Source organism: Ptychodera flava, chromosome 14 (genome assembly GCF_041260155.1).
Source record: "Ptychodera flava strain L36383 chromosome 14, AS_Pfla_20210202, whole genome shotgun sequence".
NCBI lineage: Eukaryota > Metazoa > Hemichordata > Enteropneusta > Ptychoderidae > Ptychodera > Ptychodera flava.
In genome coordinates this window covers 11,378,449-11,400,568 of record NC_091941.1, presented here as the reverse complement: position 1 = coordinate 11,400,568, position 22,120 = coordinate 11,378,449, and the positions used below count along the sequence as shown (strand labels likewise).

Sequence of the window (22,120 nt, the reverse complement as noted above, 5' to 3'; positions counted from 1 at the left end):
ATGAAACTGTGACAGTTCAAGGTTTTCAGGCATGAAAGAGCTACATTTTCTGATATTTACATCAAAATGAGATACTTTCGCTGAAGGAAGCCTTTTGTAGTTCCCCCGAAAGTTATATCTAAGTACCTCGAATAATTGTAGAAAGTGACACATTAAACTGGACCGGTACGAGGATCCCTTTATGAAGTTAAGCGTGGAAACATCTCCGATCTTCTGACCAAGTTCACAGCGGTGTTGTTTATGGCATTTTCTATTTCGGGGATATCCACAATTTTTCACAAAACAGGTCACTATCAGGCGTATTTATCTCAATAGAGAGAACATTACATCTCAAGAAACTGAGAATCTTTAAATTAGAAAATTTCGAAATGTTGAGATGACTAGAAGAATACAGACCTTAAAAATGTTAAATTTTCATGACTTCTCATACAGATTAAAGGATGGTTTTTAGCCTAATTTCTCTTTATATTTGTGACTTTCATTAAAGAACATTTTAGAATTAGTCACCGACACGATCAGTTTCTACTCATGTAATTCTTAATAATCTATGAAAGACAAGCAACAGCAACGGTTGCCGCTCACAGACAATATTTCCCCGAGATTCCCACTCACAGTTATTTAGCCAGCATATGGTCGTAGATTAATGATAAAACTTTAAGTAAGATCTTCACTGTCAATCATTGATAAAATAATTAACACATCTTCTGTAAAAAATTTACACCAAAACCAGCGCCTGATTGATCAGACGACCTATAGCTTATGCCGTAGTTGTTTTATGAAAGTCGCTGGCTCCCCATATGTCGTTTTCCAGGAGGATATCCAACGTGGGTTTTCTGAAGAAAATTGTCTTCATCACTTGTGTAAGTGTTCAAACTTGTAAAATGTCGGCCTGAGCACGATGTGTTCATTTTTTCTCTACATCCTAAAGACGACAACGCCATACCTTAGCTGATCAAATAGTGTTTGTGGTATTGTGAAAGGTCGAAACACATTGAATTTTCTCCATGTTCTGGAAACCTCGAACCAATAGACATTGAAGGTTGTGCTCACTTCACAAGCTCCACCGTCAGCTGTATGACCTTCAGATATATATCCCTAAATGACAACAATATCCCCGGTTCAATCAAAAATTGACGGTGATATTCCTCCTCGTAAGAAACACTATCCCCCAAAGTAATTTTAACATGAAAATGACACATCGGTTCGTCACTTATTCCCTGCAAAATAATACTTTTTCACCGTTTCCCTGACAGCTTAGTCACCGTTTTTTATTTGCGACGCCGACAAAAATTGATTAGAAAGGGAAACGCTTAATGTTACATAACAAACCAAAACAACAAGCAAACAGAGAAGAGAATTTCCAATATTTTAATCAGGTATGTACAACTCAAATTGACTGCGTTATCAAATCAAGACACGAGCTACCTTGCTATCAATCAAGGCCGAATTTTTTAACTTAGTGATCACAGTCCGGTGTATAGCTTTATAAAGTATCACTTTTGTATCATTGCTATGTGCATCCACATCCATGGCGGCTTTGGACGTTGTTAATTTTTGTAGAATGTGGCATGGAGAGCATTATGGATCACAGTTAAATATTGACTGACCAGTCGCATCTCATTCCTGTCAAAAACAGATTTGCGGCTCGGCTTATCCACCAATCCTGCCCTTCATTCACAGTGTATAATCTAATTTCTTAACGAAGAATAGGTATAAAAACCCATTTATTATCCACTGTTACGCTCTGTTCATAACATGTGACCAATTTCTGAAGACAGTGGCCTATGTACCATCGTAACTGTTTTGGATCGCCTTAGTTCGGAATATTGAAGTGCTTCGTTGGACGGCGACCGTTTTTTTTTTCAAAACAAAAATAGCACGGAACATCCCGCAAATGTTATCGTCTGTCCCCTTGGTTAACTTTTTTATGCTAAATATCCCTCTTTTATACCAATATTCACATCGCTACTAGGTAGGTGACGTATTTGGAAGTACTGGAAACGTTGGGCATATGGTAAATGCATTATGCCAGATGACTTGGCACAACAACTCAAAATGGCGAACGTATAAGGGGAAGGTCGTCGGTCATGAATTGTCAGTGTATTCACACCCTGTATAATCTGACATCATCAGGAATGATATTTAACATTGTAATTTACATTGTCTCCTTCGTTCGATAACTTAGCATGTAGTCTAAAGCCATTCTGTTGGATTATTTTTACATTTGAGGACTCGTAGATTTCTTTACCTGATGGGATATATACACTTCTGCAATTTGTTGCACGGTCAAATCTGTTCAGCTTACTGCAGCCCTCCCCTAAACTTTTCACACGTTTCGCGAGAAAAATACAAACCTTAGAGACAGGTGGCGTTCCAAAATTCATACTAGGCTTGTGGTTATCTTCATAACATTAAATAATCAACATGAACGCTTTTTGACTTTTGAATGATTTTTTATGAGAATTCAAGTCACCTGCCCTATGTAAGTAAGCTTTATTTCTCCCATTCCACCACATCGTTCGTGACTGCTTCAGGTATTCTAATTTACGATGTCTAATTCATTATTTCCCGTTGAAATTAAGACTGGAGGTTCAACACTTCAGTTTTACTTAGGTTTAAACGACCTCGTAATGTGTCAAGCACTAGTATTTCTATTAACAGCGGCCATTCTCGTAAGCGAACATAGCGTGTCAATGCACACTTAAGTTCACCCAATATGCTCTTTTATGGTCGTAATTTACAAGTGGCTTTTTGTATTTTGTAGGCTCTAATTTTCTCCTTCGTGAACTTATATTGGATATCTATTTACTTTAAAATTTACTATCGCGGTTTCCTTGAAACATAAATTTGTCATAAGGTTATCCAAGCTGTAAATGCCTTCAACGACCCTGTCCAACGAGACTACCCGGGTAGAGAGCTTCCCTGAGTGAAAAATGATAAGAAGTAGACGGAGGTCGGAGTGAGTATCGTTTCAAACTCCGTTTTACGATTGGAAAACGTCGAAAGTGGACAGGTTCTTGATAGAGTCAGCAGTGGCGTTACCAAAAATGGGAATACAGTCGGTAGAAGATGGTTTCTGGGACTCATTTTCTCGGGACACATTCGCAGTGTGCTCCAAAATTCAACGTAGAGGCGAAATCATGAGATAATTTCCGAAAGGGGCAATTCGATCGATAAGAGCCAAAAGGTCGAAAAATACATTTATTATTACACTTTTTGTGACACTTCCTGAAGACTAACGCTGTACAGAGGTTAGTCTGCAAATCCAGTTTATCTGGAGTCATTCGGGCAGGAAAAACATGATATTTGCAAGGGGAACAGGCTGATAGTGCTTTCCCATTATTTATCGATTTCAGTCTACTCGGCACGAATTTGGTCTCACGTGTTTCCTTGGCTCAGTTTCCCCAATAAACTCTGTACACGTCATCGACCTCGATATGCATTAGAAGACCATATCCCTCTGTCTGAAGTTGTCGGGTATTCCTCTGCTTTTCTGATGGATTCTCAGTATACTTTTATTTATTTTATTTATTTGTTGCAGCCCTTTTAAAGCAGGGATTCACTGAAAACAACAGGAGCAGCAAATTACAGTGGGCAGTGGAAATGCAAATAAAAAGTTACAGAAGAGCTAGCTGTAAAAATCTACTACAGAAAATGAGCCATTATTATCAACCAAACCATATTGTTAGTGACTTAAACTGAAAAGGAAATGTTGGTTGAATTAAATTACTTATTACTGTACGAACGTCTCTACTGCTCTTTCTGGTCTGTGCGACCAACAGGTGTACTCCGAGGAATGGCAACAAGTCAACATGCAGCTTTGACTACGGCCCCAATCGACCAAATCAAACTTCACTTTTTTATGTAATTTTCGCTTACCACCTTATGGAAAGTGGTTAGCAATTCTTATCACGTGACAGGGAGATAAACAAGTCATTATCTCTAATATGAAAAAATAGATAAAACACACCCTGCCGGGTACTAGCTGGTAATTTCAACGCATACACGGGAGGTAAATTACTCCCATTTATTACAGATGCAAAAACACCGGCAGATATACTTGCCAGGTCGAATAAATTCTCCTGCAAGAGCCCACACAATTATGTAAATTTATCCGTCCTGCTTTTTTTTGTCTTTATGCAATATAGGAAATTTTGACACTGCGAAACACAGAGAGTTTAAACATATCCTAGGAGTTATCGTCTCTGCAACTATGTCTGCCGATTTAAAATGTTTTACGAAGCACCTAATCGGATGGTTTCGGGGATATTTTTTCCAAAGTTGCGCCGAAGACGGTCTTAATTGTAGAGACGATTCTCGGGTTCCATGTGAAGAGCGATGCTATTCATTTGGCAATGTTCCAGCGCCACTTCCTTCGCAAAGAAAAGTGACTCATTAAATTGAACTTTTTTACCTTCCGTTCGCTGTAAAATGTCAACTAGATGTGAAAGGTGAACAAGACATAGACACTTTTATTATACGAATGTACGCCATTCAGTGACAGGATATGACGATAGTGGATGAGAGACAGGAGATCAAATGTTTACAAGTAATGTCGTACAATGAGTGTCCAAAAGAACACTGGGCCAACAGAATAAATTTCCTTCTCAACTTTCCCCGTCTCCCGGTATATACCTCACCAAAATCATGAGACTGCACGACGCAGGTTTACCGCCGCTAAAGCATGAAGAGATCACAGTTTTGAAGTTGGCCTGGTCCATGTTTGGCGCAAAACACACATATCACTTCGTCACATGCGGCAAATGGGTAATTATTCACCTGTAATTTGCCCTGCTCTTTTCATTTCACCCTTATGCCGGGTTCCAGAATTAATTTGACACAACATTATCGTCAGTGATGTTTTATCGCCTACTTTGGCGTCCTGCACAAGGAGAGATGGATTTAAGCTTTTAAATATTAATTTGGTCCAGGTAAAATGCATTTTTCATCTTGAAAAATCTTGTCATGAGCAACTACTACCGAGCCAATGAGGGTGTTCGCCCATTGGCCAATTCAAGCCTGCCTGTCTGTCACTCTCGTCGTGTTCCTTTTTCACTAAGGTACACAATCTATGTCTTACTTTCTGTCAGTCTTTCTCCTCTTATTTCTCTTTTGTCTGTACAAATTTTACCATTTAGATTTTGACAGGCTTGGTTTTTGATCAGATTTTATTTTCAAAGGACAGATTGCCCCTGAAATATCGGCGGAGGGCTATGAGCATTGTAAGGGTGTGCACCAACTCTGCTCACATCTACTTATAAGTTATGCGGCAAGGGATTGGAAATTGAAGCCTCAACTTGTTTGCGTCAAGTCACGTTTCCTTGGCAACTATAACCTGGGTAGCACTGCCGCCGACAAATCAAGTGTGACGTCATTGGCATCATATGACTTTTCCTGGTCTTAAAATATTGAAGAAAGAGAAACCAGAAATTCGACCTCTGACGCGAAATGTTTGAACGCCAAGGTTGAAAGTCCGTCCTCTGATCATTGCGCAAGAAGGTCACTTGACCTACGGAATTGAGTCAGGACATGTGACGTTCATAATACGTAAGCATCTATTTAGCAAATTGAGCTTTCTTTGACACGGAGAAAATCACCCCATTCATTTGCGTTTTGTTTTCTACTAATAACATTTTACAATTTCGGTTTGAGATAAAATTATACACCTCGTAAATTGTGTATCGCAATTGTAAACCGTACAGTCAGGATAGCCGCTCCTGTGAACCAGAAGAAACACCGGTAACCCGTGCACTGCTACATAATTTCACGCTCAACGAGAGAACTTTCAACAAGTTCTTTCATAGGATTCCTGAAAATTTTATGACCCACAAAATATGAGCTTTAGCCGCTTAAGTCAACAATGCCACTGTGCAACTATCCATCAAATGAGCCTACGTAGGGACGCTGTAAATCAAGAATTCCTTGATCGTTAGCGCAGAAGAGTCTGCGCATCCAATCTCTGGTATGTGCCGCGTCGAGATTTCACACCACTCATTATCCGAAGTCTAACTTTAATTGTTTCAGTGCTGGCAAAATAAAGATCAGTATTTTTACATTTATCGAGTTATGAGACTTTTGGTGACGTTAATTTGCTCTGTGTCGCGTTCTGCAAACCCTTTTGTTCGTCTTGGGACATGGGCGGGACTGGCTATTCACTTAGTGATGGTCTTTGTGCTACCCTGTCCCCATTCTCCTAAAACGAAGAAGTCGGCGTGATACTTCTTTTTTTACTTCACGTTTAGTAAGGAAGGCACACCTTGACGAAAATGATAACCAATGATTGATTAAATGAGCTGCACAAGCTTACAACGAAATCAGTTATGACCAGGTTGAGGCCCCCTGCCCTTTCAGTCACTCTTGGAACCAAAACTCTTCACAATTATGAATTTTAGCTCGGTAACCATAGATCTACGACCGGCTGTCGAAGTAGTTTGTTTGAACAGAGTTACAATTTATACCTATAAATCTGCGTGTTCATGTAATCTATTTTCTCAAGCGAGAAACATTTGTTCTAGACCAACCGAGACGGGTTTCTTTGTGGTAAAATATGGTCTAAGCTGCCTATATGCATATTCATGTCTTGCCTCAAACGGACGAGGATATACTAGGAAGTGACGTCAATGTTGATTATTTGCAGGTGTTTCTATGGAGTGGCTTTGTTCACCTATAACCAAAGGTACTTACTCCAAATTCGTCCCGGCAACAGTAAAAAAAGTCATAATTTTATTTTCTGAGAATCATGTTTCTTTTAAATGACGAATTTGAAAATCGCCCGTGCGAGATACCACGAAAATCATCGCCAAAATTGTAGGACCGTGAATGTGTAGGACCGTAAACTGCTACAGAAGTTTGCAAGTGTATGTGTGTACGGGCATTATCCGTTATGCTTTATTTTATTTTTATTTGAACTGAAGGTCTATTTCATCGAGAGAGATTTTGTGGGGTAGAATCCGGGTACAAACAGCCACAGCCAATAGAAAGCCTCGGTTAGAATGTCGCGCGCAACTGAGCTGACGGCCAACTGAGCGGAGAGATGTAGAAGCCAGCGTTGGTAAACCAAGAAGGGTTTTATTGACTCTTTCAGACTAGATTATGTCAGATTATAAAAGATTATTCATCACAGGACTCCAGGTGACAGTTTGCTCATAGTTCTCGCATATACGGCATCCCATGTTAATAAAATAGAGAATGTGGGCTTATCTACTGATAAAGACGATAAGAGAACAAAATGTGATCATGTGACCCTGCTCACTTTAACCTGGCAATATTTTCCTGGAAGGCAGACTTCTTTAAGTTGTTTTTTTTTCGCCGTACCTGTGCACCCAACACCTGTTCTCTTAGCGGGGGCACGACTTCAAGTTGTTTTTAATCATCATGCCACTGTGTGACCGGCAAATTACGCAAAAAACAAATACACAGAGATAGCAAATGCCAAAGAATTATTATTTGTACATAAGACATACGTCGGAAATGAGAGAAAACCATATCAAGCACTTTAACAAGGAATCAACGTGGGAGAAATTTACTTTTATTTGTAAATCCAAATGACCTAAGTATCCTGTCAAATTATTGCTATTGATAAGAGTGATTAATTCTCCACTTTGAGATGTGATAAAGATCTTGTTTCGTCTCTTTTCTACAGGCTTCATTCAAGGTTTGGATGAAAGAATCGGTAACCGTGGTGACGTTCATCGTGTTTTTATGAAGCAACCTCCCTTCCTTGGGACACATTTCCTTGGACGAGAGAAATTTGAAGTTTTAAATGCACTATTTTGCTGCTTATCGTGGTACAATATCGGCGTTACTTTTGACCATGCTGTGAAGTACTTTGCAATCGCACCAGTATGGCAAATATATTGGCCTTTCATGGAAAGAAGAAGCCCCGGCACGGACATGTCAGCGATGCAGTTACAAGTTCACAATACCTTATAAGGAGAAAATTATTTTTTCGAATTGATTGAAATCACTCTCATCGAGAAACAATCTGTTCAAAGCGTACGACATTTTTGTTGAAAATTGCACCTCACACAAAGCTGCCAGAAGACAAGAACTTCGACTAAACTATTGAACTAGTAATACACGAATGTGCATTGTTGTTTTCAGCAGAGTTCCAAAATCAAGAAACAAATTCGGAAAATAACAAAATAGTTTCTTCCCTTGATCAGCTCAGGAATATTTTGTAATTCATAAACTATCGGCCATAGCTGAAGCTATAAACAATTATGTTCCCGTGATTCCTCTTGGTATTTTATGGTTTGTCGGATCATTTCGACAGTGATCTGAAGGAAACCGGTGAATTTGTCTTCCTTCATTGCCTCCATACAAGAGACTAAAGCTTGTTGGGTTTGAGCATCGATGCGTTCACTTCAGTGCTCAAAAGTGTACCGACTTACTCCTTCAGCTAAGACGGACAAATTGGCGCCCATTTCCCAAACTCGCATTTCTAGACATATGAGCGCGAAATCGTGATGAAGGGATATGCCTTAGTTATCAAACAACTTCCAAATCCCGACCATCCCAAAACTCAAATAAGAAACGCACACATTTACATGTGTAGGTTGCAGTCATCATGAAATAATATTGTAGAATCCTTGAGGATCTTCCTGGCGAAAATGTATATTATGAGGAGAATCTCGTGGACAACAACAATAAGATATTGTGTTTTAGAAATGACGGGACGTATGAATGGTTCTTGGTTGCTTGACGCCCTGCTGGGCTTTTTACCTCAGGCGTGTTGAATTCTCCATGGAGCTGGACTGGACACACGGGCAGTCACTTTCTACTCGTAACACTTTCTTTCCCCGCAAATTAAGGCGATCGCCCTCCACATAAATAATACGGAGATGTTAGAATGCTAACTGTCACTGTGGTCTGTATTCGATTCAACAGATCGTAAAACGTTCGATTTAGTTCGTCTAGTCCGTTGTAGTCCTTAAGTAAACCAACTCCGTAATTGATTGTCGGGCTATACATTTCGTGCATTTGGTTTTGATTTCTTCTGTTCTACGAGTGTCGGGCCATGTCGGGTTAGCGCGTAAATTTTCGCAGACGTGAAAATATACGAGATTTCTCCGCCATTTTGCCGGGCATTGTTGGAGACGACTACAAAAGGCGCTCTCTTTACATCTGCTCAAAGGTTGTAATTCAATGGATGACAACAACAAGTACTGTATCGTATATCACATGGAATGACATACGCGTCTGGGTTAACTACGGCCACGAAGGCTTCGGAGCCCCCATTATTGGGCGATGATTTGCCCCTGAAGCGAAAAAGTCTCGTTAAATACAATATGAGCGCGAAAATACGCGTTTTCGTCATACGTCACAGATTTGGCTATCGCGATTTGTATCGAAAGCGCTCACTAAACGTGAATCGACAACAATCAGACGCCTGGGTCTCCTCTTTTGGTTTGTTTATCTGACAATGTACGCTAGCTTCCAAATACTATAAATTTGCTTTATTAATTGGCATAGAAAAGATAGATTGCATACCAGCTGTGTATTCAGGGGACGAAATATGGATTTATCTCGGTAATGCTACCTTCAGACGGTTTACTCAGTGCCTTTTAATAACTGGTTCTGACCGTGATGGATTCAACGGGCTACCCCGGTTCCTCACCCGTTGCCGGGCGTTTCGTCATGACAAGGCGCGTAATGTGAACATTGCTGCCCAGAAAGCTGAGCACAGAATTGTGGGCTCAGGGGAAGGCTGATAATGGGCCTTTTAGATTCGGAATGCCGTTTGCCCCGGATGAGAAATCTTTGGGCATGGCACCTTTTGAAAAGAACATAGTGTCAAGCATACGTTTCTGAAAATGTCACCAGTCACGCGATGGGGTTCAACAATATCACGATAAACGCATATACGTTATTTCCCAACAGCAATTAAGGCAAAGGCTTTAACCATTCGTCATGCATTTCAGAAAACGGGATGCGATGCTTTCACAATGACAAGAATCACATTTTTTAAAGTTTGTACAATAAAACAAGTTTCCCTTTGTGGTTAGGAGTAGCCGCTCTGGCCCGTCGAAGCGACCTGGCTGGCACTTGGGAAATCGATATCTACAAGTAGTACGTAGACCTGGAGATATTTCACACTGATTTACATCAGTTGGTCGACGCAATAGTTCAGATGTTGCTGGCGAGTTCTTCATGTCTAAACCCTTGTTGAATGCAAGCCTGTTTCTCATAACGAGGACATCTGTGAACTGTACATCATCTCACAGACTGTGAGTTCTGCATGATGCAATCATGCGTCCATACTCGATTCTGTGTTCTAATCAATGAGGGATGGAACTTTAAATAAAAAAGGACACAATTTTCAGATGCATTTATGATGCATGACCTGCGAAAGAAATGTCTAGAAATATTTAGGGTGTATCCGCATTGGCGTGTTTTTTTGCTCTTTGTCGAATTGGTTTATCATTGGTGTCGCGACCTGTCACGTGGGTAGGATTGTTGGTGGATGAAGTAAAGGATTATGGTAGATGATTGCAGTATGATGAGAATTGATATGTGGGTTTTATCTTACAAGATGGCATCGCGACCGGTACAAACTTGGAATTTTGTAATAACGAGCATTTAATCGACGACTTGCGATCCTCTACAAATGTGCTCTCGTATAACATTTAATCAACATCAGCTCAGTGACTGCCGCGCAATGTCATGTCCTCAAAACTTGGGTCTCGTCTGTATGGACATGCGTATGCATTTCGCCTGACTTATTAAGTTATATTGCAGTGAAAGCCGCATTAACAGAAGTTCCATGTACTCCAGGTATAGCGTGTTCTTTACTGTTTGTTTTCGGGCCAAAGTGATACCTCATGGCCGCGCCGTGGGGTCTTGTATGTTTTGTGGCTTAGTTTCGGAAAAGTATCGGGTATGATGGAAGAAAAAGGGAAACCCGCCATTGATACTTAATGAGATTAGTTCACATAGAAGACGTAAAACATATTGTATGCAAAGTGTGAAAGCCATGAGTGACCGATGCACTTACATCAATGGATCAGTTTAAAGGTTATCTGGAGTGATCTAACCTATATCTGGTAACGTGTACACGTATCCAGAACAAAATGTCCCCATATCTTGTACAGTGTACCCATATTTACTATTATGTACCTATATCTGTGCCCAAAAATAGATTGATTGATAATTGACGCAACCCAAAGGGCACCGTTTCCATAGGACATATACCTAGATATCAAAACAACGTTCGGTATCACACCCACTGGATGGGTGACAACCATCCCAGTACAGACAATGTTAAGCCAAACTACGTGAGGAACTGAGGCAGATGTGATTGTTGTTGTCAGTGATTCTTATTATCAGCATACTTGCTGCATTTTCGTAGTCGAATTGAACATTCCATGATTTCGGTTCACGAACTTACACCTTTTGTAATCTGATGACGATGGTGTTTTTGTCGTTTTCATCACCAACACTATCACCACCACCATCATCATTTTTTTATTTATCCTACTGTGTTCTAGTGCCAAGTTTTGTCCTGTATTTCAGCGTCGTATGTGGATTGCGATATGACTTTAACGCTTGCTTTGATATGATAAGTATTGTGCGCTGGTGTCATTGATATATGACAAACACCCTTGTTAGATATTACCGGCGTCGTACCGGTGTTCTGGTGTGGTCCCAGCTCACTTCTAGCTATGAAGTAGCCCCCTTCCACGCTATTGCGCATGACCATACATATCGTGGCCCGTGGTAGCAAAGCAAATAGGATAGCATCTCCTATTCCACAGAAACCTGTAAAAGAGGCCTCAAGTGAGGAAGGACAAGTCCCGATTAATACTGATACTGCTCGTCAGAAGTGACGGATAGATTGAACATGGCGCAAAATCAATACCACAAAGTCATCAAAGTCATTTAGAAGGACAGCTCCAAGAGTTATAAGGAAGTACCCACAGCTGTACGAGCTCAATATGGTTTTCCAAACGAAAAGGGCGTCCATATTACTTGTATACCTCTACGGTTGTCATATCGATGATTAGCCGACGATTGAATTTGTGGCACCTGGAAGCAGTGTGTAAATTGTAAAGGTGCCTGCAATTTGAGTCTTTTCTTCGAGGTTGACTGCCCGAAAACAGGAAGGTCACCTCGCTATTGTTCAAGTAAGTCAAACGAAAAGTTACTTCATCGCAGCCAAAACAAATGGCAATTAGTTTTTAAGAGAGTGCTGTTATTTTCGGCTTGTGTATTGTTCAAGTCAGTTTTAGTTTTAATGTGATTTGTACAGTATTTTCATGAACCTTCTATACGGCCCTTTTGGTTAGCCTTTACCAAATGGGTGTCCGTAAGTGTGTTACTCTAAAATGTAAATAAATAAATAAATAAATAAATAAATAAGTAAATAAATAAATAAATAAATAAATATCCCTCACAGTGAAACACATTCGCTCGATCTTTTCGTCTTGTTAGTTTACTTGTAGGCATACAAAATTCCCAAGTATTCAACAGAAAATAAAATGTAGTGTTTTATTCGTCAGCTAACTTATCAGAGACAGAACAGCAAACATAAAGTGGTTTCAAATGTACGCATGGTAGGTGCATATAATTATACGATACAGTGATACCCTTGTGTACAGTTATTCGAAAAATACCAACTCATTTCATTGGCACATGTAAAAAGGGCAGGGGCGTTCGATATTGCATTTGACTCGACATGAAACGCCGTCATTCTTCCCGCCAAATTTGTAGTTGGAAATTATCATTGAAAAACTGAACGAATGCAAAGTTTAGTTTAGGATCATACAAAGCAGTTATTTTTCCCACATATTGGTCTCTTGTTTTTGTTTATTTCAGTCTTAGTATGGTGCTTTTACGAATCTAATATTTTTATGGCAACCGCAAGTCTAGATGAGAGACAAGTGGAGAGCCACATTCCACAGTCATATTGGTGGCGCTTTCCAGGTCTGTTACAACCCGTGATGTGTCGATCACGCGCATCCCATGGTGAAAAGGATTATTCCCGAACACGCAGCATTCACGTGGGTCGTAATTTTCCGCGCTCTTGTTGACAAAAGGGACACGCTAGAGAAAATAATGACAGGACACTTTTGAAACGTGGAATTCAAATGTAAAGAGTAATGAAGATGGCAAACACTGAAGACAAATACAAGGACTGCAATTATTCCATCGAACGGTGACGTAAATTCTGTCATCTACGCTATATTGATCACTCAAAATTATGTTTATATCGGCACGAGCAGGCAAACTTTACAACTATTTTTGAAAGATGAGTTTATAAGATAAGAAAAGGGGTATGTTAAGTTTCTGTTTGTTCAATTTCTTCGACATTTTATGACGAGGGGAAAAATGTTAATCTTTCGAAAGTAAAGAAATGAACGGATATGCACATGACTTGTTTTGTTGCCATATTCCGCGTTTTTTTATGAGATGTAAAATTTATGAAAGGGAAGAACATTACCAAAAATATTTGTCGAAAACTAAAATATTTCATCATTTTTCTCTCAACTCTGATATCAACTTTTTAAATATTTTCTTCAACTTTTTTGCGCTCATAGATATTCCAGATTCCAACGCGTTGTTTTGCAGTTCTTAGGAGCACAATTAAAATGTAAGATTTGACAAAACGACGATAGAGGAGTGTAAAAGTATGCGTGACGACGACATAACGTGGCAGTTTTTTCCACAAGAACCGCGGAAAGCTATTTTCTCAGTGAAGACATTGAGTGTTGAGCTGCTGATAAGTTTATATAGTTTTCTTCTTCGGGTTGTTCCAAAATGGCGCCCGTTATTTGCCAAGACATTCTGTGTGTTTTGTTTTCTGCACTCAAAGATTTTGTCGCATACGCTATCTCAAATATGCCTTGAAACACTGCTGTAACCTCCACAAATGTAATAATCTCCACAAATGTAATATCAACCACAATTGTAATAAAATCAACCACAAATGTAATAAAATAGTCAACCATTAATGTAACAACCCGCAACCACAAATGTAATAAACAAATTAACCATAAATGTAATAAAACTCAACCATAAATGTAATAAACTTGAACTTGCATATGTGATCATTTGTTTATTTGTTTATCAATGCCCTGAGTAAATAATAAATAAGACTAGTGTAATGTTATTGCATACTTTCCTGAAACTAGGTTTCCTTTTCGAAACACGGAATAGAAAACGGAGGTACTGATCAAATCGTTAGATAATGGAAGTGGAACAGCAGCTCTAGACACTGATAATTACATAAAAAGGAAGCATCAAAATAACTCATCAACCAGTGATACCACACAAAGTTTATGACAGATGACTCAGAACAAATAACAGAGAAATATAAAACCTTATAACAGAAACTTACGACACAAAACATGTTGACGAGAACATATATTTCAATCTAGTAAAAAAACAATACGAACACTACCTTGAACACAGTAGAACAAAATTAGACATCCTGGCATCCCTAGTGAAGGAACAAAGTTCAAGTGGGACAAAATAGGAATACAGAAAATCTATCGATTATTCCACACAATTTATCCACTGAAGACGAATTTGAGGCGATTGATTAAGGAAGTATGGCAATTTTCGAAAAAACGGCGTTAAAGGATCGTAGTGTTATACAGTCTTCCCCACTCTGGAGTAGAGACTGCACTGACGTTCAGATTACAGCTGTGTCTAGCCATGGCCAATCAGTTCTGTACACAAAACAGGGAAACGTAAAACACACTTTCAAATATGCAAAACACACTAAACGCAAACAATTAAGAAACGAATAATGTGTGGAGTTGCTTTCCTTATTACATAGATCAATATTTAAGGGCTAATTCCTCAATTGCGACGACAAAATAGATTTATTACATTTATGGTTGACAAGTATTACATTTATGGGTGATTTTTTTTATTACATTTATGGTTACCATTTATTACATTTGTGGTTGGTGTTTTTATTACATTTATGGTTGATTTTTGTTACATTTATGGGCGATATTACATTTATGGGTGCATTTTATTACAATTGTGGTTGATATTACATTTGTGGAGATTATTACATTTGTGGAGGTTACACACTGCAAGCATGCGATATTGCGTGATTGATGCGTAGATATCTATTGGTAATTTCCTTCAAATTTGACCCTTGAGGCGTTGCTATCCCGTGGAACGGCTCCGTGATTTTATGAGGAAGAAGATTATATCCATTTAATCTGTCTTATATTGTGTGTAATAGCAAAGTCTCGTGAGCAAAATGTCGTCCTCCTTTCAACAGAACAAGGCAAATAAAACTGTCAATGAAATAGTTTACGTGGCGTCGACTGTAATCTTCTTTTTTATTTCTTTACATTTTTAACTATTGGACATAAAACAAATCACACCGCACGCGTCCCGCATTGAAAAGGTGTTGCGTAGAAGGGTGCCCTGGAATCGTAAATTTGTCAAAAACTACTTGAATCCTTTCGAAGGATGAGCCACTGCGGCAGTAGGCTCAAACACGTCCCTGATTTGATCACTGTATTCCCACTAAGTCATATTTACTCTGGCCCAATGCCTTAGTTTGCTGTCGATATTATTATTTTCTTACTGTTGAACTTGGTGTCGATGCTGTCAACTAACTTACCGTTTTTACTAAAGCTCATCACAAGACAATACAGAGATAAAATTATGCTCATGCCAATACGAAAGATGTGAAAAAGGCGAGGTAAAAAATTGTAATACAAATCTGGACATTGTAAAGTAGATTACACAAGAGGACTCGCATGTAACTGCAGTCCTTGGACAATACTGTAAGTTACATTCTGAGGCATGAACCCTAAGTGAATTGATATTTTTTTAAGAAAGGATATGTTGTCCTTTTTCCGTCAGGAAAACACTTGAAGGTAATCAAAAAGATAGAAAAAAATGAATATGTTAGACTGTGATGAGCTAGTCAAGGGGTGTAGTTGAACAAATTACAGAACTGCGAGGAGAAGAGGGTCGCGTTTAGGGTATAGAAAGCCGTCCCAATGTTCAATTGTCGTTGTTAATTGTGCATATTTGAGTTCATGGTATTATTAGGGGTTTAATGACTGTTTCCTGCATTACAATCGAAAAGACAGAAGGGCTATCCGACTGCTGAAAAGTACATGTCAAGGGCAACGTCGAGTCAGAGAACAAAAACACACAGGCTCACAAAAAAAAAAGCACTGCGATCGAAAAGAGCGTCGATGCTGCATCTCATGTTTCACAGAATTAGCACTGAAAATTCGAATTTTCAAATCCTGAGAGAAGTGTAGTGAGAAAACGCTAACAGCAACGGGGTTTTGCTGATCGCCAAATCCATTTTCCGACGTAAATAGATTCCCCCTTTTGGAGAAATGCGTAGCATGAGACTATCAGGCAATATCTAACAGATAACAGTTCAAAAATATACTTCATTTTAACACTTATTGTCGTAAATTTGTCGAATCTCCTTGAAAAATCGATGGCAATAGTTTTGTAAACGATATGTAAGGATTTGGGTTTTGATAAGCGCTGTTCAGTTCGCCTATTTTGAACCTCTACCTTGTTTTTCTCAGTCAACTCTTCATCTACACCTCTTTCTTTCGTTTTTGTCTTATATTTAGAATTTCATAGTTGCGACATCGAGTACATTTTATTGCTTCAACCGTCAAAAGTAGAATAATAGAGGAGTACAGCCAACGGACAAGTCAGAATTGTGACCTTCAAAAACCAATATCTATGACACAGCATTTTAAGTGTATTGCCGCAAGTAAAAAAGGTGAAAATCAAGAGAAAAAATGGAAAAAACCAAAAGACGAAAAGATTTATAAAATTTTGGTCTTTAGGGAAGACATGGACAACACACAATGCGAGTGTACACTGTTTTCCCATGCAGCTTACCAACAGTCGTTTAGCTCTAGGGTTTGGTTTAGCCATTGTACCTGAACTGAGGAACAAACCAGTGTTGCGATTTAAAATTTATTTTACCCAAGACCTCCAGAGAAAGTGGTTCCGACAATAACGTGTTTTCCCCTACAATTACTGTGCTAAGGTACAAGGATTTTCTGCCCAAAATTACCTACACGGTCACAAATCAGAGTCCGGAGAATATTGTACGCTTTTTTTCTCATAAACTTACGCTCGGTCTGTTCTCGCAACACACCCCGAGCACTGCTACGGACGTCGGAAATTTCCACCGCATGATAAGCCGGTACGTCTCCGTGCATTGTACATTTTACGAGCACGATGCCGCCTCGTTTCGCCTGCATTTCAAACTGTTCTAGTATTGGCCAGAGTTATCCCCAGTGTATCTTCGACAAATATTAACTCGATTGGACATTTCTGTAGTTTCTAAAGCAAGTGGCTTTCAATAAAACATCATAATAAAGACAAACACACACAACAGAGAGATATGGGTTGACTTCTGCGACATCATACTGGCACGAATCCTAAAAATAATTTGCGGCCTGCTCGGTAGGAAATTTCTTTGGACCCGCTTTGTGAAGTACAGCAGCCACACATCAGATTTACTTAAACCTCTCGCCTTTGTTTAAATTGGGAATATCAAATGTAAGGTACATTAAGTGTCTTCGTTTGCTGTTGTATATTTGTATATACAAGGAACTTATGCAGTGAGATCCCCGAATGTAGAAGTAGGAAACTCGACTGTAAGCGAACACGATTTAATTAGTAGGGATAGGTTTCGGATGAAGTTACCCATAAAACATGAAATCAAACACAGGGTTAGACTCTGATCTTATTTGTTGACATTCGGTGACTTAGACAACTAACTTTGTTTGTGGTTCACCTGTGACATCGGCAATTTAGTGATAATTTTGTACTCCTTTGTACTATGTACTGTTGATGATGGCCATGTGCTGGAACCTCCATTCACAATGAAATATAGAAATGTCTCTCCGAATTGGATTGTACATGACCCAAAAATTCGATTATTTCTCGTCGAAATTTATGAGTCTAAGTAAAATATGTGTAACGATTTTCTGTGTACGTATTAATGTTTTCTGAATGTACAGATCTATGTTTTCATCGGGAGGAGATGTTTGACAATATAAGTTACATATTCACAGCATCTGGTTATTCATTTCAAATCAAAGCGTCGCTTCATCGCAGATACGCTCGGAATATCAGACAAGGAAAATGTATATCACTCATAAAAATGAAGATATCGGAGTATTTTTTTCGCCCTGTCCGCATTATTTCACTCGAAAATATCATTGCGATTTACAGTAACTTCGAGATGGGTGCTTTTGCGACTTGACGGGGCGAGAAAAGCCTTCCACAAGTCTGGAATTATCACTCCGCTACCGCATGTCCCCCATGGAAAGATACGGCTATGCTGCCACTGAAAGCTTGAAAAAGACATCTGCAGATTGGCACATCTCGTTCGCATCTCGTACACGTGCAATCCAGAAAAATAATGTACGACACTTCATATGTTGTGATACCATTTACGCCTGTAATGATGTCATGACTATGATACGATTCCATGGTTTAAATATTGGCTGTTAAAAAAGTGGTATACATTTAACATATTGTGGTATATCCCAAGCACATTAACTAATGTCAATGCCAGTCATAACTCTCACAGTAGACAGAATTTCCGATTAAATGCAACAGTTGCAAGGCAGTTTGATTAATACCACTGTACACATGAAGACTTTTTTTTTTGCCTGGCGATGCTAAAGTTTGGTATCGACAAATACAGTTCGGGGGAGGGAGGAAATTGGCCCAGAACTTGTTCAAGCCACTGAGAAGCATTACTCGAAAAACACACTTGGCCATCTGATTTGCTATTTTGCCGAATCACAGACTGAATCTCTGACACAACTTCATTCTTTCCAAAAAAATCTTTAATGAGCGACAAGACAGCCATTAAGTATCTGCTACAACGATTGTACACCTATTTGGTCTGTTACCGACTTAACACAATCGCGACAATATCTCAGCGTTAAACAGAGTCATACGGTATTTTCATTCGTTGATATTTCATACTTACATTTAGTTAGCTCTCAGACACCGGGATATTTACCTTGCACAAAACTTTCTTAACATAAGAAATTCCCTGGTCACAACTTATTCTGATTCGGCGCGACAGCACATTTCGACGTAAGTTGTTGCTGATGCGAGCCTAACACGCCTTGCTTTGACCCGGCGTGTTCAGCGTTTCTTTATTTCCATTTACACGTGTAACGTCCTGGCCCGGTCGTTAAATTTTACGACCCGGCGTTTTGATCGCGATTGATCCAGTCTTCATGTGTGACAAATCGTCCCCATTGTGGTGAATTTTTGCGGGAAAATTCGATTTTTGTCCGCGTTGAAAGACGATATAAATCAAACTAAAAATATCAACATGAAAAATGTAGGTTTCAAAATGCGTTCAAAGCGCAAAGGGAAAATCTTGTTAATTCGGCTCCCTTTGGAAATAGCAGCTTCGAGGTTTCACATTAGTTGAAATTCAAGGGACTAAGCCCTTTATGACATCGAATAGATAACTTTACGGAGGTTTTGGGTCCTCTTAAAACTCTACTATCCAAAAAGATGGCCAATCAATGATGGTGCGTTACAGCTCGCAATTTCCCGCCGCTTATCAGCGGCTGAAAATGTTCTCTGACTGACGCAGTTGAATCTACCGTTCATCAACAGATGCAACGGAAAACGGCGCTAAAACCGTGCCCTAAAAACGAGTTCTGTACCCTTCCGCAGCACTAATACCCTTTCCCTGTGTTGAAACTACCGGTAACTATCGGCTTGCATTGACCGATATTATGTAACACAGGAACTTCTGACAAAAGTGACCACGGTAAAAGAAGCCTTCTAGAGTGCTCCGTTAACGAGAAACACGGGGATAACGGCATTGTCGTCGGTACAAGCGCATGGTACTAAGCGTTGACTGTGTGTTTTGATGCCGCGCTTTTCGCCTTGGAAGTCTCATCGGTCAACCCATAAATACTGCGCAATTTCAGGTCTTCAAACGCCAGAAACAAAGCCCCCGATGTCGGTTTTATTCACGCTGTATTATTTGTGAGGATGAGTCCAGACAGATCTTAGCCCGATTTCGACAAAATGATGATGATGATGATGATGATGTTGTGCGGAAGATGACAAATGTGTTATGAATATTCATCATGGAGATAGTGCCGTAGATTCTAAGCCTGTTGTCGGCAAACCAAATTATACATGGCACTGTTTTGGAGCGAGAAACATTCAGCATCCCTTTGTAGGGACCAATCGCAGGTCGTTTATTCAGTTGGAAGCGCAAAAAACGTGTTTGCCTTTTTGGCCTTCCCCAAAGGGCAGGCCCTCTTCGTCCCCTCTCGAATACCATTGTACGTCGCGCAGGCGTTGTTTGCGATGGTTTTTCATCGCGATGTGAATGGTGTGTGATACATGCAAGCCCGTTATCGGAAATCGGACCAATGAAGGGCAATGCGCATCCACGTCCAGGATTTGCACTGTCGCTCGGCATCTGACATTGGTGATACCGATAAAAAATACACTATATTTTTCAGGATGAGGGAGAAGTTCAGCGGAGAGCGTCCACACAACATCGCCGCAGTGTTTATGAAGCTACTGCATAGATTGCAACCAATGAATTATTAACGTGATGAATTATCGGTACTGAAGACGACGCGCATTCAAACACCAAGTACAGTTTCAACATCAATTAAAAAATTAACCTCATCGGGTTTTGAGTCCCAGTTGCAATTTACGATTGGGCTACTCTTAATTTGTAAACGTTTTCACCCTGCATGATCACTTTCTAGTACCACAGCTTCGAATGCGACTTGCTGCTTTGTTGGGTTAACATCAAAATACACAAGTTTGTTTTATTTTTGTTTACCCGGATTCATTATCGACCTGTTTCGTTGTTTGCTGATAGTATCTGACAGCTAAATGTTCAATCATGTTATCAGTGCGTACGCTTTTTTTTTTCAAAATAGAAACCATGTAATGGCACTACAAATGGCTTCTTGGACTGTGCATGTCTTTTGTACCACACCACCGTGCACGCACGCGCACGAAGATGACACAAACAAACAAACATAACACACGCACATTACCAATACCAAAAACACTCGTGCAATTTTTGGATCGGTCGAGTACTTAATACTTGTGCAAATAAAAAAAAAAAAGTCATACCCCAAGACACTCCAAGCAAATTGTTGACAATAGCTGTAGTCTTTCCGTTTCTGCAGTCATCTATGCCACCCAATGGTTGGCCAGCATTATCTCAAAAGGGCGGGCAACACAAATGTTTGACAATATTTTACATATGAGACAAAATTACCTACACCCTATCCGATATTCTCCTGTGTAGTTTCTTCAAACTCCGATACACCACAACAACGCTATCTGTAGGCTCGGTGTAGCGCAATGTGAAGAGATCTCAGATGTCGGTTGAGTGCAAAGGCTGCACAGATGGTTCGACCGTTGACCTCTAAACCATTGCACAGTGGCCTTTAAACTGTATACGTCATATCGCCAAGTGAATCCATTTGGTAATCCCGTACACACGCAAGATATGTGTTGTATTTGGCAAAATTAGATATTTTGAGCGCGGAAGCGACCCCGTCAGCAAACAACCACAACAAAGAAATAGATGGGCCCTGCCATGGGAACGTGGTAACGATCACCAGAAAATCACTTACCCGCCATTTCTCTCCAACACTCTCTTTCCCACTCCGACTTGCCTAAAATTTAGCCTGCAGGTTTCAGTCACATGTGAAAATCCAGTGAGACGTTCTAACGAAGGCGGCGCTCGCGAAACGAGGGGCTCCTGTCAAGTAATATGCGGCAACTTCTCGTTTTCTGTCTCCGGATAACACACTCTGTTTACGACGCAGAAGCGACTCGAGCAATACGGCATATTCTCAAACACCTCAGAGCAGTATCCGGGTATCATCTGTAGTAGACGAGTATCATTTAAGTGAAAATGAAATTCTCAGGCTGTCGGCCGAAGGCTCGTTTCACAAAGGAGAATGGGGAAAGACTCGGTCAAAAATAAAGGAAGGGTTTGGGTAGCCGAAATGTTCCCTACCACCAGGTTGACAGGAGAGGAACTAGTCACTATGATGTGGACTTCTGACGGATTTTTACGTCTGTCGTGTACCGACACTGGCCAGGTCATAGTACGAGAGACATGTTTAGT

The 22,120-nt window shown here is 39.8% G+C and overlaps 1 long non-coding RNA gene across 1 annotated transcript; it reads left to right on the top strand.

Annotated features, from left to right (window-relative positions):
- The first annotated feature begins 757 nt into the window (after positions 1-757).
- Positions 758-12,387, top strand: LOC139149350 (uncharacterized). Its single transcript, XR_011556105.1, has 2 exons — positions 758-860; positions 7,643-12,387. It is a non-coding gene; the product is annotated as an uncharacterized lncRNA (long non-coding RNA).
- Positions 12,388-22,120: the final 9,733 nt, after the last annotated feature.